This window comes from Macaca mulatta, chromosome 6 (genome assembly GCF_049350105.2).
Source record: "Macaca mulatta isolate MMU2019108-1 chromosome 6, T2T-MMU8v2.0, whole genome shotgun sequence".
In the NCBI taxonomy this organism is placed as follows: domain Eukaryota; kingdom Metazoa; phylum Chordata; class Mammalia; order Primates; family Cercopithecidae; genus Macaca; species Macaca mulatta.
The window spans coordinates 33,995,485-34,012,390 of record NC_133411.1 but is presented as its reverse complement, the minus strand read 5'-3'; the positions used below and the strand labels follow the sequence as shown (position 1 = coordinate 34,012,390).

Genomic DNA, 16,906 nt, shown 5'->3' with positions numbered 1-16,906 from the left:
CACACCCTAATCCTTGACACCTGTGAATATGTTTCCTCACACGGCAGAAGGGACTTTGCAGGTACAATCAAGTCAAGGACTTAGAGATGAGGCGATTATCCTGCATTATGGGGGAGGGGGCAGTCCAATGTAATCTTAAGGTTCCTTATAAGAGGGAATCAGGGAGTCAGGTCAGAGAGAGACTGCAAGATACTGTGCTGCTGCCTTCACAGATGGAGGAAGGCACCACAAGCCAAGGAATGCAGATGCCTCTAGAAGCTGGAAAGAGCAGAGAAAGGGTCTGGGTACAGTGGCTCACACCTGTAATCCCAGCACTTTGGGAAGCCGAGGCAGGAGGATCACTTGAGCCCAGGAGTTCAAGACAAGCCTGGGCAACACAGCGAGAGCCTGTCTCAAAAAAAAAAAAAAAAAAAAAAAAAGGTGGAAAGAGTGTCCAGGAGGAACAGAGCCTTCCCAGCTCCTTGATGTGAGCCCGGTGAGACCCATTTTTGACTTCTGATCTCTAGAACTGTGAGGTAATAAATGTGCACTGTTTCGAGGCACTGGTGTGTGGTGATTTTTTACAGCAGTAGTAGACACTACAACAGTGAAGGTGGGTGAGAATCCACCTCGTGGGTCATCACAGAAGAGGAGGCAGCATTCCTCACCAATCCTGCACACGGAGCTGGCTAATGTGAAGTAAAAGGCCGAGGAAACACAGACAGGCCTGAGGAGGACTGCCCTTCCGAACTGAAGCTGTCAGCATGGCGAGTGCCCAGGCATGCCTCTCTTTGGGGTTCAGCAACCCATTCCTGCAAGTGGTGACTGCTGACTTTAGGATATGTGGGTATAGCTTGTGGAAGTAAGTCAACGTGTTGTTCGTGTTACATTTCTCTTCTAGGACTTGGAGGAACTTGATATTCTCTCTGGCATCACGTGGCTCCGTAGATAACGCCTAACTTAATTTGGTCACACTTGTTTCCTTATCTTGGAACCTAAGGCACTGTTCTCTGTCTCCCTGTTCTGCCTCTGAGGATGGCTCCCTAACCGCTACCCTGGTGGGATCCTGCACTCCAGCCCAAATGGGTCCGTCCAGACCTTGCTGTGGGCTGGCCTGTCTGCCTGGTTGGACCCATGCCCACACCGTCTCACTCAAATTGGACCTCTGATGTTGACCCTGGCCTGTTCCATGAACGTGTCTATGCTTTATGATAAATTTGGATCTTGCCACCCCACTCCCTGACCTTATTTTGGTTGTCTGCCAGCTTGGCCTGACCTGTCAGACCTAGACTTTGACCTGGTTGTCTTTTTTTAACTGTGGGACTTGTTTTACAAAGCAGCTTTCCTAGCTAGTTCCTCTGCCTGCTTAATTAAGCAGTTGCACATTAAAATCTTTCTCTTCTGCCACCCGAATAGAAGAGTAGCCACGATGAATCAACAGCCTACTGCAATGCCAGGAACCGTGCTGGCAGCTCCACACAAATATCCCATTGGTTTCTAAAATCCCCAGGTGTGTCACAGTTCAGAATATCAGTGTCCCTGGCCACCTCTTCTGGAAAACATAGCTTCTTTCTTTCAAAGAAGTGCTCCCTATCACCCCGTTATGACCATGCTGATATAATGGAAGTGGCCATCATAATTCACCGCTCTCCTGGCCACAATAGTGGTATGTGAGCTGAGCTGATGAGAACGCTCCACCCGCCCCTCCACCCTAGTGACTGGCCCAAGATTGGGCATGTGACCTCAAGTCAGGAGCTAATCATAGCTCTTCTCCAGAATGTTTGTTTTGAGATGGAGTCTCGCTCCGTCACCCAGCCTGGAGGAGCACAGTGGCACGATCTCAGCTCACTGCAACCTCCGCCTCCAGGATCTAGCAACTCTCCCACCTCAGCCTCCTGAGTAGCCAAGACTACAGGTGCATGCCACCATGCCCAGCTAATTTTTTTTTTGTTTGTTTGTTTGTTTGTTTTGTTTTGTTTTGTTTTTAGTGGAGGCTGATCTCTAACTCCTGACCTCAAACGATCCACCTACTTTGGCCTCCCAAAGTGCTGGGATTACAGGCATGAGCCACTGCTCCCGGCCCAGAATGTTTTTAATAGGAATTGGAAGAGGAGCCCTTTCCCAGGAAGGAGGTAGGGGGGCCAGCTGAGAGGTGGGAGCCAGGTCTCTGTCTCATGGGGAAAGTTGGTTGAAGAGAATTAAATAGACCCAAGGACGCAAGAGTCATGCAGGAAAAATAAACTTTGACAGCATTTAAGTCCCTGGAGAAGCACAAAGTCAGTGATTCCAAGTGTGGGCTCAGAGTCAGACTGCCTAGGTAACCTTATGAAACTGAACCTCTTTGAACCTGAGTTTCCTCTTCTGTAAAAGATAATAATAGTACTTAACTCATGGAGCTGTTGTGAGGACTGAATGAATTAATGCATGAGAAGCATGCTGAACAGTGCCTGGCACATGGTTGTCTCACAATAAATATTAACTATTATCAGCTGCTCCAGTTGTCCAGGAGGCTCTCTCTACCCTCGTCCTGCCTTTGATTTGGTGACTGGAGCAAATGGTTTTCTCTTTTTGCCTAAGCTGGTGTTTGGTCTCATTACTTGCAACCTAAGTCCGGAGGAATGTAGGATTCCCCTAAATTCATCAATTTCATGAGTGGCTCTATGAAAAAAAAAAAAATGTCCACAGGTAAGTTTGGGAAACTCTTGGATATTCATTGCATTTTAATTTATATGTTGTTTCTTCTTTGAGAGTCACATTGTATTTTAATATCTTAAAGCCTCCGAGTGACCCTATGGTTAAAAACCCAGTTGAACTTCATTTATTTAACTGTGATTTCCTTTTTTCTTGTGATCTTTTTTTTCCTATTCTGCAAAACTAACATTTTACAGAACACGCTTTGGTGTGTTGAACAGAAAATCCAGATAAGAAAACTGAAGAATCTGCTGAGCCTCAAGCTGAACCCAGAGCTGTTTAATCTAAAATGGAGGCTCTTTGACAGTTCTGCACACATGTACGTGTACACACCACAATGACCATTAATCGTTGGAAAGGCAAGTGCTAGACACACTGATTTGGAGTTGGCTTTTCCACCGCAAGTGCTTTTTCCCCAGAGAGCACAGTTTTAAGTACTTGCCTTTGCAGATTCACATATAGTGTGCAAAATTAAGTAGCAGAATTAAGGTTTTTTAAGAACAATTTGTCCCTGGTGGTCTAGTGGTTAGGAAAAATAAACATTTAAATATAAAAAGAAAGAATTTTGCAGAAAAATTATCAGACATGCAGTGGCCTCTTTGGTGAAAAATGACAAGAAAGATAGCTTTTCTTTTCTGGCAGGAAGAGCCCATTGTGGAAGAAACGCTAGCTTGGGAGATGTTTTCATTCTAATTCACACTGTCAGACACCTTTGTCTTCATTTGTAAGATGGCCAAAGTATTGCACAAGTCACTCACATGTCCCTCTGAGCCAAATTCTAACTTCTGATTATCCAAAGCTATGGGCCTTGAACTGTAGGTCAAATATGGGCGAGGGATATCATTATTACTACTATTGTTATTTTCGTTGTTGATTGATTGATATTGATTGTTGGGACCTTAGAATTGTCAGAGGGGACTTTTAGACCAAAGGAAAAACCTAGTTCCCTCTGGCAGCCTTACAATGTAAATTAGACTGAGTTGTATAACAGTTTTAGGTATCTGATATGGGACTTGCCAAATTTCATGGCTTCAGACACATGGAACGCACATCTCTGTTCCAGGGAGGCTAAATATTTCTCCAAATCAGTAGATAAAACAAACTCCCTGACCTCAACTTACTTCCTGGCGCCTGGAGTCCTGAGTAGCTGATGAAGAGTGTCTGTCTGCTATCAAGTGACAGAACACATGCAGACTGGCTCCTACACCCAGGACCATGTGGTACCTGATCCTGTCTCCATCTTCCGAGTTAAGATTTTGGCCACAACCTGAAGATCTAAGTCCAGAGGGCAGTGGGCCAGGGTTAGATACCATGAAATGCCATTGAATCAGCCTTGAAGGGCAACTGTGGCTTCTTAGTGCATGAGGCAATGTGCTGCAGCCAGAGGCCGGTGACAGCAATGCTCACAGACCCGGGGCAAATCACATCGCTAACGTCATCTCTGAAATGGAGAGGTGGCTACATCACTGACTTAAGTAAATACTATGCACAGACTTGAGACCTTACACAGCCGACCAAGCAGGGAGCTAATCCATCAAAGGGAACCTGAAGCTTCTGACCTATGAGCTTGTTGAGTGGACGCCTTCACTATTAGACAGTGGCATCTACTGACTGTTACACACTGCCACCTTGCAGATCAAATAAGAATTAGCTAAGGCTAAGGACTCAAAGAATTGTTAAATGGGAGATGGGAGGATTCCCATGGATAGTTTAGTAAGACCTGGAATAAATTAATAGCAGAAGAGAGATCGCTGAGATGGGAATGTGTTTTAGAGTGTTATACACACTTAATAAAAATTAATTTCATAACATCACAAAGTCCTCTGAGTCTTTCCAGGAGAGGTACTGTAGATTCATTAGGCATCGTGTTAGAACTTTTCTGTAATCATCAGGCCATTCTGATGCATTCACCTTGAGGTTTTCCCTTTCCAGGCAATCCCATCTGCCTTTTAGACTCATGTGCTTGCACTGATGTAAACACGCATGCTTTTCTCCCCTTTCTCTCCTCTCCTTGCCTCATCCCCCTGCAAATAAGCCACGTTTAATCAAGAAGTACGGGTTTCCATTTCTTCTTTTTATTGAGTCATCTAACTAACTTGTTTTCTGGCTATTTCCTGCAGAAGCCAGGAATCCACACAGCCCTATTTTCCCCTTCACGTACCATTTCATATAGCTGTAAACCACCCAGCAGCTCAGGTCCTGCAAGACACACAACCCCAATTCATTCCTAACTGCACAGCCGCCTTTCTCCCTACCAAAGCCACTAAGCTAAACCACCTGCTGTGGGCTCCTTCAAGGAACTGTTCATCCCAGCAGAGGTCCTTTCCATAAACCCTCCGAAACCAGGAGAGCATCGCCTGCCTCTCCTGTATCCCTCAGGACCTCTCTGGTGCACCATGCTCACAGGTGGACCTTGACAAATGCTTACTGTGTGAAAGAATGATGCAGGCGCTTGTTTTAATTCCAGGACATCAGTGAATTGAGGAGATTTTGCTCACAGCTATCATCAGGCTCAAATACACCAAACTGGAACCATGCAAATTAAACACTCAAAGAAAAACTGAGTCTGTCTTCCTGGCTTGTCCTGTCATCATTGTTCTCATGCTGTATATGAAAAGACGTATCATATATCTCCAAGATTAACGTCCGCTCCCTGTAAAACAATGTTATCTGTTCGATCAGGCTTTTCTCCAGCTGTCTTCCTGGCCTATCCTTTCATATCCTATCCCCTCCCCGTTCGCTGCCTTTCCCGCACCTTCCCATTGCCTCGGCCTTGCCCAGGGTCTCCTCTATCGTGTTTCTGTAGTTTTCTCTTTCTGAGAGTGGATCAAGGGAATGTCCAAAGCGGATCCTGAGCACTGAGAGTCAGGAACTGGACTGGAAACCAGCATTGTCTCCCCAGACCTCAGACTGAGGACCTGCTATAAAGAGTGACAGCAGGAGGCTGAGAATTATAGCTTCAGTGGCTTTAGAAAAATTAATGAGATCTTGGTTTTTTTGGCCAAGTTTCTCTTTCATTAACTAAAACATTTTCTATCGATTTTTATTTGGTAGATAAAAATGCAAGTATGAAAACATAATTTTTAAAAATGCCACAAAGATTGAAAGTTCATAATGTCTAAATGTAAATATTTTTAGATCTTTCGTTATTGCTTGCAACTATGGGTGAGCCTATAGGGGTTTTAGGATAGATTTTCATGTTGTCTAATGTTGTTTAGTACTTAGGAAAAATAGGTTATCCAAGCAAGTTCTGATGTTTTTCAGTCTCATCCCTTTTGATGTCATTATTGGAGGCACTGAATGTCTGTGAAGTGGGAAGAATGATGCAAGAGGGAATAGGCTGATGTTGAAAGGAAAGATCACCTAGGGCCCGGATAAAAAGATGACATGTGAACTACATATTCCACAAACAGGGCCTAAAAGGCTTAATCTCAAACGCTGGAAAAACACACGTGACTCACTCCTTAGCCACATCCATGGTACAAGGTAGTGATGACTCCTGGGAAGGGGCTGTCCTGTTACTAAATGTCTAGGGACATTCTTTCTGGCTGCAGTTCTGCCTCCATGGCCAACTATGGGCTCCTCTGAGAGGGGTGGGTGGTCACAGCTGGTGTAACACGCTAGAGGGAGAATGGGAACTAGGGAGAGGGAGCTCTGGCATTCTCTTGGGCTAGAACTTGGCAGGTTCAGGTATCTTCAACATCACAGGAACTGGGGAGTGAGGAAGCGCTCGCCAGCAAACCAGAAACAGGGAAGATTTGTCCAAAGGCTACTGTGCTCCCTGGTGCCATCAGTAAGTCTCTGCCTTTGGTCATTCCATAGCTTCGAGGAAAGCCTCCCCTGAATAACCGAGCCTTGGCTGGACTGGGCTCTAGGGCATGAGTGAAAGACCCATGCTTCTCTGTTTAAGCCAGCTTTATTCAAAAGGAAATGATAGCCCCACTCCCATCCCTACTCCACCCAGGGTGGAGGCAGTGGCAGGACTACACATGAGATCCTCCACAGGACAGCGAGCCTTGGGGGACCAACACCAGGGCTATGAGAGTCAGCTGCTCCTCCCGCCAGGGCATTGTCTTACTAACATGAACTTTGAAGGACCTGGTTATTATTTTTTATAACATTGGGGGTGGGAGATAATTACTTACAGACACTACTGTTTCCTAAATGAAATCTAGTAAGTAATATGTAAATAAAAGAAGGCAATTCCCCAGCCCCTGGCGTAATCTTGCCCTGTGCTGAGGTGCTCATTAAAACTTAAAATATCCATGGACTGATGGAAGTTCTCCCAAAGACTGACCACCCAGGGGAAAAAGGCATCTCAACAAACTCAGTGATGGTTTGAACAAAATAGAGCACGTGCTCCAAGGTTCCAAGAGGGAAGAGAACCCACGATGGAAAGATGGCAGTATGCTTGTGGTTTAACAGCATTTCCTTTCCCAGAAAACATCAGCATTCTGAAAGAGAATTTAATTCTTGTATCTGTAAACACCTCAGTGGTATCTTACAGTATTACTCAATCAGCTACATATTCCGTTTTTCATCCTATGACTTATTTTTTATGTTTTGTTTTTGTTTTTATTTTTGTTTTGAGATGGAGTCTCGCTCCATCACCCAGGCTGGAGTGCAATGGTGCTATCTCTGCTCACTGCAACCTCCACCTCCCAGGTTCAAGCGATTCTCCTGCCTCAGCCTCCTGAGCAGCTGGGACTACAGTGCCACCATGCCCGGCTAATGTTGGTCAGGCTGATCTCAAACTCCTGACCTCAGGTGCTGTAATGACTTTTAAATGCTTAGTATGTTGCATGGAACACACTAGGCCCTCAGTCGTCGTCAGATTGAATCAAACTTTAAAAGAAAATATCAACAATGGTATTTCTGAATTTCAAACTTGCTGAGGGCAAGAATGAGAATGTTGAACTTATCCCCATATGCCAACCCAAGAGAATTGAATAGAGAGTATGCAATAGCCACTCAAGAAATGTTGAAATTAATTTCATGCAACGAAATTTAACAAAACAAAAACCCTGCCCTTTTAAACATCTGGTGGAAACCGCAAGTTTCTTTCTTATTTGGATGTAGTTTGCCCATGCTTGCCTCAGTTTGACTCCAGTTTCTCAAGCTGTTGTTTTTTTTTTTCTTTATTTTTTATACAACATTCCTGACATTGTGTCAAAAATACATTACCAAATAGCAGCCTTAAGACAATCAGTAGAACATCTGAATCATAAGTAAGATATAATTCTGGAATTTGAGATGCAAATAGGCCACGTTTTCTTGAAGTATCTGAACCAAAAACACAGAGTAAGTATAATAAAACAACACAAGGCCAGGTGCGGTGGTTCACACTTGTAATCCCAGCACTTTGGGAGGCTGAGGCGGACAGATCACCTGAGGCTAGGTGAGGAGTCTGAGGCCAGCCTGGCCAACATGGTGAAACTCCATCTCTACTAAAAATACAAAAATTAGCCAGGCATGGTGGCAGGCGCCCCTAATCCCAGCTACTCTGGAGGCTGAGGCAGGAGAATTGCTTGAACTCAGGAAGCAGAGGTTGCAGTGAGCCAAGATTGTGCCATTGCACCCCAGCCTGAATGACAGAGTGGGACCCTGTCTCAAAATAATAATAGTAATAACAATACTAAAAACACAGGAGATTACAGAGACTTGAACTATAAGATATGGTGAATGTTTGCAGTGTTGAATTAATAGAACAGATACTTTCTGTACAATGATCTTTACTTCTGATAAGTTGAAAACTGTTTCTAGCCTTTATAGGTCAGAACAATGGATTGGATATGTAATAACTTTTATCACCTAACAAAAGGATAGTTATTCATTAAGATAATCAACATCTCTGTAACTAACTAAATCATTTTCCCCTCAACCATTCCTTTTATTGAAATGTTTGTGTTTTTATTTCAAGATGTATTCGTATGCTATGATTTTGGGGTCTTACAATGAAAATTTCGGGAGCAACTAACAACTGTCTGTGCACTGGAGCACGGAAACAGTTTTCCTCTTCCTTACCTGTGGAAGAATAACAGCACAACCATGAAATGATGACACACTGAAATGTTAAGACAGCTGGGGAAATCTCTGTACCTAATTCGGGCTCCTTCATATTTGGGGGCCTATCCCTACCACTGCTCCCTATCCAGCCTGTGTGCAGTTTGAAAACTTCTTGACTTTGACTCCTAAAAGAAACAACAAAAAGGATTTTTGGTTTGTTTGTTTGTTTGACCCCTACCACAATCTACTTGGTCTGCCCATTTCTGGAAGAAACTCAAACCCAGGTTCTATCTTCCTACAGCCAATATTCCTACAATCCCCTCATCTCCATGGAAGCTGATGCCACAGATGCTGTTTTAGGTGCAATGGTTTGGTCCATCTGCAGAATTTGAACTTCAGTGGCTATATCAGGTCTCCAATGTGGTTAGGTTTTCAGTTTTTTGGTTCTTTTTTATTAGCCTATAAAATGCCAACAGTTTAAAAATTCATTATCAATGTCAAAAGAAAAAAAGAAAAGATCTGGCATCCCTGGGCATGCATTTCCGAACGGCCGAGCAGTAGCTGCCCCCCTTAAACCAGGCATGGCCTCTTCAATTTGAGGCAGTCCCTGCCACTCCTACAGCTCCCCGGCCACCACATTCCTTTTCTTTCCCTGTCTGCTTCCTGGAGGCTGATAAGCCCAAGACCTCTTATCTGCACTAATGTTACCGGTGCAGGGTGTCTGGGTTCTTGGTGTCTTGAACAAAGAATTGGACAAGATGCACAAACAAAGCAAGGAAAGGATGAAGCAACAAAAGCAGAGATTTACTGAATGAAAGTACGCTCCACAGAGTGCGAGTGGCCCAAGCATAGGGGCTCAAGAGCCCCATTACAGAATTGTCTGGGGTTTAAATACCCTCTAGAGGTTTCCACTGGTTACTTGGTGTATGCCCTATGTAAATGAAGAGGATGAAATAAAGTTACAAGTCATTTACTCAGTGTATGCCCTATGCAAATGGAGAGGATATTTCTTGTAATAGCTGAAGTATTTCCATTTGATTTAGTTCTAGGAAGTCAGCGTGAATCAGCCTTATGTTCCCTGCCTCCAGACCCCCTTCTCCTGCCTCACATAGACCTTGATTAGTAGATCAAGTGAGCACAGCAATGTCCACCCCACATTTACACAGTTGCTGTCTGGACCTGCCGTGTCCGGTAGGGTAGCCACTAACCATACATGGCCACCGAGTGTGTGAAATGTGGCTCTTGTGACCACAAAACAGAATTTTTAATTTAAACATAAAACGATCACATAAAGTTCTATTGGACGGTTCTGGTCTAGACCATGAGAGATTATAAGATTGAAAGATTTTGTTAACCACATGCAAATGCTGGTCTGTTATTGTTTTCCTTGGGATCAGAATAGGCACCTTCATTTTAGATGCTCTTTGGGGAGCCCCTGCATACCACCAGTACTCCGTATCTTACTGACCAGAGAAGCTGGTGGGGCCAAACAACTCGAAACTCCCCAAACTCCCTTCCTCTCGTCTACTCCCAATGCCCAGGGCATGGAAAACCACTAGAAGTCATTTACATACTGAAATGTAAGAGGACCCAAAGTAACTGATCTTCAGAGCCTTCCTTCTCTACTTGCCGTCTTGCTTTCCAATCACTTGAGATCATGGAGGACACCTGTGGAAAGCATAGAGGGCTCCTGGGAGACGTCTAATACATGGGCCCTTTCTCACCTGTTGGGCTCAACTGCCGATATGTACTCTATGGACTGGCCTAGCAAACAGAGCAAACCCCTGAGAGAAAGAGACGAAAGGAATTTCTAAGAAGAGGGTATGAGTTGATCTTGGGGCTTTTCCTGAGAGAATCGGGGCCCAATTAGGATGCCAGTGGAAGGCAGGGACCCTCAGGGAGCAGAGGCAGAAGAGGGAACAGCCCCAAACGCACAGCGGAGTGCTTAGGGAGGAGCAGAGATCAAAGGCAGACTCAAAGGCTTCCCAACGCCGCGTGAGAAGGGGCTGTGGTCTCCCGCAGCTGTGTGGTGCTTGTGCTTCCATTAAAATGCTTGGAACAGAAGCTCTTTCCCTACTGTCCCCTTCTGCTCCCAAAATACAACCAAAACCTCTCCTCTCAACTTCTTCTGGGTGATTTATAAAACAAATTACAACCAGTGAGGACTTGAAGGATGAGTTCCTAAGCACTGGTGAATATGGAAATACGGCTGGTTATCCCACGTATTGAATTTGTTTGATTAGCCACTTGTCTTACTATGTTGTCATAGGCCCACTGACAAGGAGAAAAGCAAGAATAATTCCTTCCATAGCATCTTCTATATATGCTCAGACATGATAAAACGTTCACTTCACCTATTCCCTTGATAATACTGTTACTAATATCATCCCTTTTCTACAGATGAGAAAATTGAAGCTCAGAGAAGCTAAGCAATTTGACAATGGCCCCACTGCCAACACGTGGCAGAGCCAAGACTCAAACCCAAACTCAAATCCTATGCTTATGTCACGGTCAGGACGTTCTAAGAAGACAACACTGTACAAGTAAACAAAGCTATCTATCTTCTTGTGAAAAATGGAGTCATTTCTGAAAGCAAATGCCAGGAGTACACAGTGAAGGCGTCTGGATGAATTCTAAGGCATTCGGAAACACGCTAGTGTCTGGAAAGGCAGGTGGGGTCTCCGCAATGCCCTGGTGTGGACTCGGCGCCTGTACTAGCCAGTGTGCGCTGCTACTGCACCTGAAGTGCCTGAGAGCTGTCTCCCCGTTCCTGACCTCAGGGGGTCCCTGCAACTGTGAAGCAAAAGCACGTGCAGCTTCCTGAATTTCATTCCCAGAGGTTTTCATCTTTCCCTTAAAACATTCCAGAATTCAGATTGATTGAGTTCATCAATGCAGAGAAATGTTCTTTAATACTTGGCCCTCCTCACGGTGCACATCCCCGCACCCTAAGGGGAGCTTTCCCTGTGGACATGCTTGGAAGTATACCATGGATTACAGTTGATTTTGCTAGAATTCCCATGAAATTTCCTGACTCTAGGACTTGCGAAACATTGGAAATTGAAGTTCTGTTGCCAGAGGAGTTTGTGGAATTTTGTTCTGTGGAAACAGAATTATGGAATTTTAAGGCTAGAAGAAATCTTCCAAGTCCACTCCTACCAAAGGCCGGGCTGAATGCAAACCCTCGCTGACAGATGCTGTGGCTGAAACATGCTTCTCCTTCCCAGACTGTAGCTTTCACCCCCAAACAGACACGTGTAAGAAGAAAATTCATAAATATTTCCTTTACCCAATTCTCTTCTTCATCTTTTCAGTTTATTATTTCTTTTCCTTTTGGAAACAGCAACCATGCTCAGGTTTTCTATCTGGATTTCACCCCGTCCTTGCTAAATCAAAAAGCATATATGAAAAAGTAACTACGATGGGACTGAGAAGAAGGGGAGCAGGTAGGCTGGTGAGGACTTGCTTCCTCAGTCGGCGCTGACTGCTGCCGGGAGGAGGCTCCCACCTCCTCAGAACCCCCAGGTCTGTTGCCCGCCCTGAGCCCAAGAGGAAACAGTGGCCTGAGTCTGCAGCACCGACCTCTCCCTTCGGATCGAGTGATCATGCTGTGCTGGCCTCAGCCAGAAGCTGCCTGGAGGGTGGAGCAAAGCAGATGTTGAAAGAGAGGTGGGTTTGGAATAAAATCGTTGCGCATGCCCTCTTTCCTCGGACGCCTGTGTGGTTCAAATGCGCCTGAGACCTCCAAAAAGCAAGCACAAGACTTAGCTGCAAATCACTGTTTTTACCAAAAACTTATGAACAGTAGCAGGGAATTACTCTCGTCTTGGCTGTGCTGTGGGGAATTAAGGGACATAAGAAGGAGCACTGAAGCTGGGGTGGGGGGCAGGGGAATATGACTCCCCGTAAGGCAGAGGAGACCATGACAGCTGTCATTAATAGGAGGGTGTAGGGAGAAATGCGCCGGCAATGGAGCAGCCTGCAGGGAGACTTCCTCCTCGTGGCCTCCTGGAGAACCTTGGGTGGATTTTTTCCAGGGCACTGGTGGGTTGCCTGACAGGTCCTCAAGTGAAAAGAAGAGTCAACCTTTCCTTTTTGGCTCCCAAAACATAAACTAGGGTGACCCTATGGAGCAATAAACTACAGCTCAATATATAGAGAGTCATTCGAAAAATTACAGACTTCCAAAGACAGAATTGTCTCCTGAAGCCATAGTGACCTCCCATTGTCTCAAATGTCCAAACGGAAAGTCATTGTGTGGGGAAGCGAAGAACAGGTGGAGTGCAGAGGATCTGGGAGCTGTGGAAATACTCTGTGTGATACCATGATGGTGGACATGTGTCATTATACATTTGCCCAAGCCCACAGCATGTATGGCACCGCGAGGAAACCCTCAGGGAAACTATGGACTCTGGGTGATGATGGTGTGTCAATCGGTAGGTTCGTCCATTATAACAATTGCTCCACTCTGGTAGGGGATGTTGATAATGGGGGAGGCTGTGTATGTGTCAGGCAGAAAACACATAAGAAATCTCTATCTTCCTCTCAATTTTGCTCTGAACTTAAACTCTAAAAAAATTAAGTCTTAAAACAAAAAGTCAATCTGAAAAGCAGGTAAGAGAAGGAATTCCTTGGTCAGTTGTGGGCTTCAATTGGTTGACCTGTGAGTTTCTTACATAAATTAGAGAATACTGGAGCTAGAGAAGTACATCTTAGAAGGTAATCCTTCCAGACATGTTGTTCTAAAACTTTGATCTGCTTTCTTTCTAAACAACTAGACTTCCTTCTCTTGAGCTTGCTAAAAGATGTGTCCCCTCCCTACCCTGCTCACCAAACTCTATGATGAACTGGTCAGCCCTGAAGGAAAACTATAAAGAATAAAATGAATGACTTCATACGGGACTGGCCTTTGCATTCATGTCCAGAGCACAGAGGAATCCAATCACCAGGAACTTGTCAACTGACAGCAAAACTTAGACTCAGTTTCACAAAAATGTCTAAAAGCTATGTTATACAAGGTTTTGGGCAATAAGTGTATCCTCTGAAAATCTCAAAGTGAGGACGTAGAAAAGTTGGAATTCACATACACTGCTGACCTGACATGGATGTAAAATGGTACAGCAACTTAGAAAACAGTTTGACAGTTCCACAAAATATTAAGCACAGAGTTACTATGGCCAACAATGACCCAACAATTCCACTCCTAAAGTCTTTGAACCACTTATCATTTTCCAAAATTCTTCCATGTATTTGTTTGGTAGCTTGCTGTCTCTGTCATCCACCAAAACTTATCTGTCCAGTAGAAAGGCCACCAGCCACACTCCCAAGTGTTCAGCAGCCACATGTGGCAGTGGCTACTGGATTGGACAGCACAGTACAATCATCACTGTCAGAATGTCCTGTGGGATAGCGCTGCACTGGCATGCAAGCTCCATTCAAGCAGGCTCCTTATTTGTCTTGGTCGCTGCTATTTCTCCAGCATCCAGAACAGTGACTGACATACAGTAGGCTCAATAAAGGGTAAGTAATGAATGAATGAGTTGAATGAATGAACTGAAGTTGAATGAATGAATGGCACTTGGGTGGACAACACTGGAAAACGAGGTGAAGGAATGCTGGAACAATCCGAACAGGAGTGAAAATGGAAGCAAGAAAATAAAGTATTTGTTTAGGTTCTTCTCCTCATCTCTTTACTCCAATATTTTATAATTTAATCATGATAGTCTTAAGAGAATATTTTAATTATTGGATCTTAGTGTCTTTCCTAGTATTCTCCTATTGGAGAATGTGTTGACTAACATAATTTGACAAATGACATACCATTGTGAAAATGTATAGAATGTTGTGAATTTTTTAGTTTGCCATTAATTTCATTTCCAATTCCAATAGGGAGTACTATTGACATGGTAGAAATTTAGGTTGATGAAGAGCCTTTTGACTCCTAGAGAATTTTTTAATAATCATTCATTTTTATCAAACTTCAGAGGTCATTCTTATTTTATAGCTTTTTTCTGTAAATAATACTGAGTTCTAAAAATAGAAATTAAAAGATAAAAATCATATATTCAATAAACAGGTGACATTTCATTGTTTTCCTACTTTGTTCTTGTTTTTTGTTTTCATTTGGTTTGGTTTGTTTATATTGGGTGTTGAGACTGAAAACTTTTACTTAAGGTCTGATTGTAACTTTGCTACCATCTTCTGGCAAAATAATGACCATCTTAGGATCTTTGACTAGAATGAGTTTCCACAATTTTGTTTATTTCATGTTATAAACTGCTTTCACTTGCATCCTACTGCAGCTAGAGCAAAAGCTATTAAAAGGCAAAGATAGCAGAGGAAAACAAGACCACAGAATCTCTGTTCTCTAATACCTGAAGAAATGCAAAATTTTAAATGTTTGAATACCCAATATACAACAGTGGCAACTAAAACAAAATGGCAGCCAGGGGGAAAAACAAGCAGAAAATTCAGAAGGAAAATTTTTGTTTGTTTGTAGAGATGGGGTTTCACCATGTTGCCCAGGCTGGTCTCAAACTCCTAGGCTCAAGTGATCCCTCCCACCTTGACCTCCCAAAGTACTGGGATTACAGGCGTGTGCCCTATGCCTGGCCAGAAGGAAAAATTCTAAGGAAAACCCTCAGTGATCCCCCCATCATAGCCTTGCCAGAGGCAGAAGGCAGAAGTGTTGTCCGGTCTCCTCCAGGGAACTGGGCTGAGTTGAGGGAACAGGTGAAGCCCATCAGGGTGGCTGGCACCCAGCAATGGCTGGGTGGAGTGAGGCCCAGCAGGACATGTCAATGGCTCCGAAGAAAATAAAAGCCCAGGACCCCCACCAATGACTGCACTTGATCCCCAAAGAGCTGATCCTGCCTACTACACGTACCTCCTCTCCACAAAGAACATGGACTGCGGGTGTACAGAAAATGAAGGTAAAGCAACAACTACCCATCCAACCATCATTCAGAGAGTTAAGACTAATGGGTCCTAAATGAGATAGGGAGAATGTCCAGGAGAATTTACCCACCCTATATAAGAGGAACTAGGCTTGGACAGAATTGTACACATTAAACATGATATGCAGAGAAATGCCACAATGGAATACTAAAATAATAAATGTGAGTAAGCTATAACCACACACAACAGCATGGACGGACCCCACACACAACAGCATGGACGGACGCCACACACAACAGCATGGACGGACCCCACGCACAACAGCATGGACGGACGCCACGCACAACAGCATGGACGGACGCCACGCACAACAGCATGGACGGACGCCACGCACAACAGCATGGACGGACCCCACGCACAACAGCATGGACGGACCCCACGCACAACAGCATGGACGGACCTCATGCACAACAGCATGGACGGACCTCATGCACAAAATGCTGATGAAAGAAGTTCAGTGCAAAAGGATGCATCCTAAAAATTCTATTTAGATATCATGCCATGAGAAGTCAGAATCCTCACGCCTCTTGTAGGGGGTAGATGTGAGCAGGGCATGTCTGTCTCTAGTGAACAGCACATTACATCTCTCCCAGCTCCTGACAATTTTACCCCAATTGCCTTCTTATTGACATTCCATATTTTTTTTAACTCTTGGTGCGTATCAATTCTGTAACAAACTCTTTACATATTGAAAATAATACAATATGGTATCATGCTATCCATAAGTCATTCACTGCAAAAAACGCCTCATTGTGCAGCGATCATTCCTCAGAAAGACATTTTTGAGGGTACTGATGGCAGTTCATCAGTGGAGTTCAGTGGTCTCCCCCCATGAATTTGCTAGATCCTCTCTCTCAAAATTGCTTCATCTGAGGTCCCGTTAGTGACCCCACAGTGAACCAGGGCACACACCAAGGTCGCTTCCACCTTCGTCTAACCATGAGATATTGCTGTGACTTACCCACTCTGGTCCAAGTTCTTAGTTACAGACAAGACAATCCAATCCAGTTGGTTAAAGTACAAACAGATTTGTTAGTGGGTACATGGAGCTCACAGAATCAATACAAGGGCTAAAAGGAAGACTGAACTTCCAAGAATGAGTGCCAAACCACACTGAACCAACAAGGAAGCTGCTACCCCTCATCAACAGGCAATGCAGAATCACAAAGCTACTGCTCCTGTTAGCCAAGAACACAGAATCAGAAAGCTGCCCAGGCTGGGCACAGTGGCTCACGCCTGTAATCCCAGCACTTTGGGAGGCTGAGGTGGGCAG

At 44.3% G+C, this 16,906-nt stretch overlaps 1 long non-coding RNA gene across 1 annotated transcript; it reads left to right on the top strand.

Annotated features, from left to right (window-relative positions):
* Positions 1-1,787: 1,787 nt before the first annotated feature.
* Positions 1,788-14,774, top strand: LOC106998700 (uncharacterized). Its single transcript, XR_013418295.1, has 2 exons — positions 1,788-2,111; positions 11,077-14,774. It is a non-coding gene; the product is annotated as an uncharacterized LOC106998700 (long non-coding RNA).
* Positions 14,775-16,906: the final 2,132 nt, after the last annotated feature.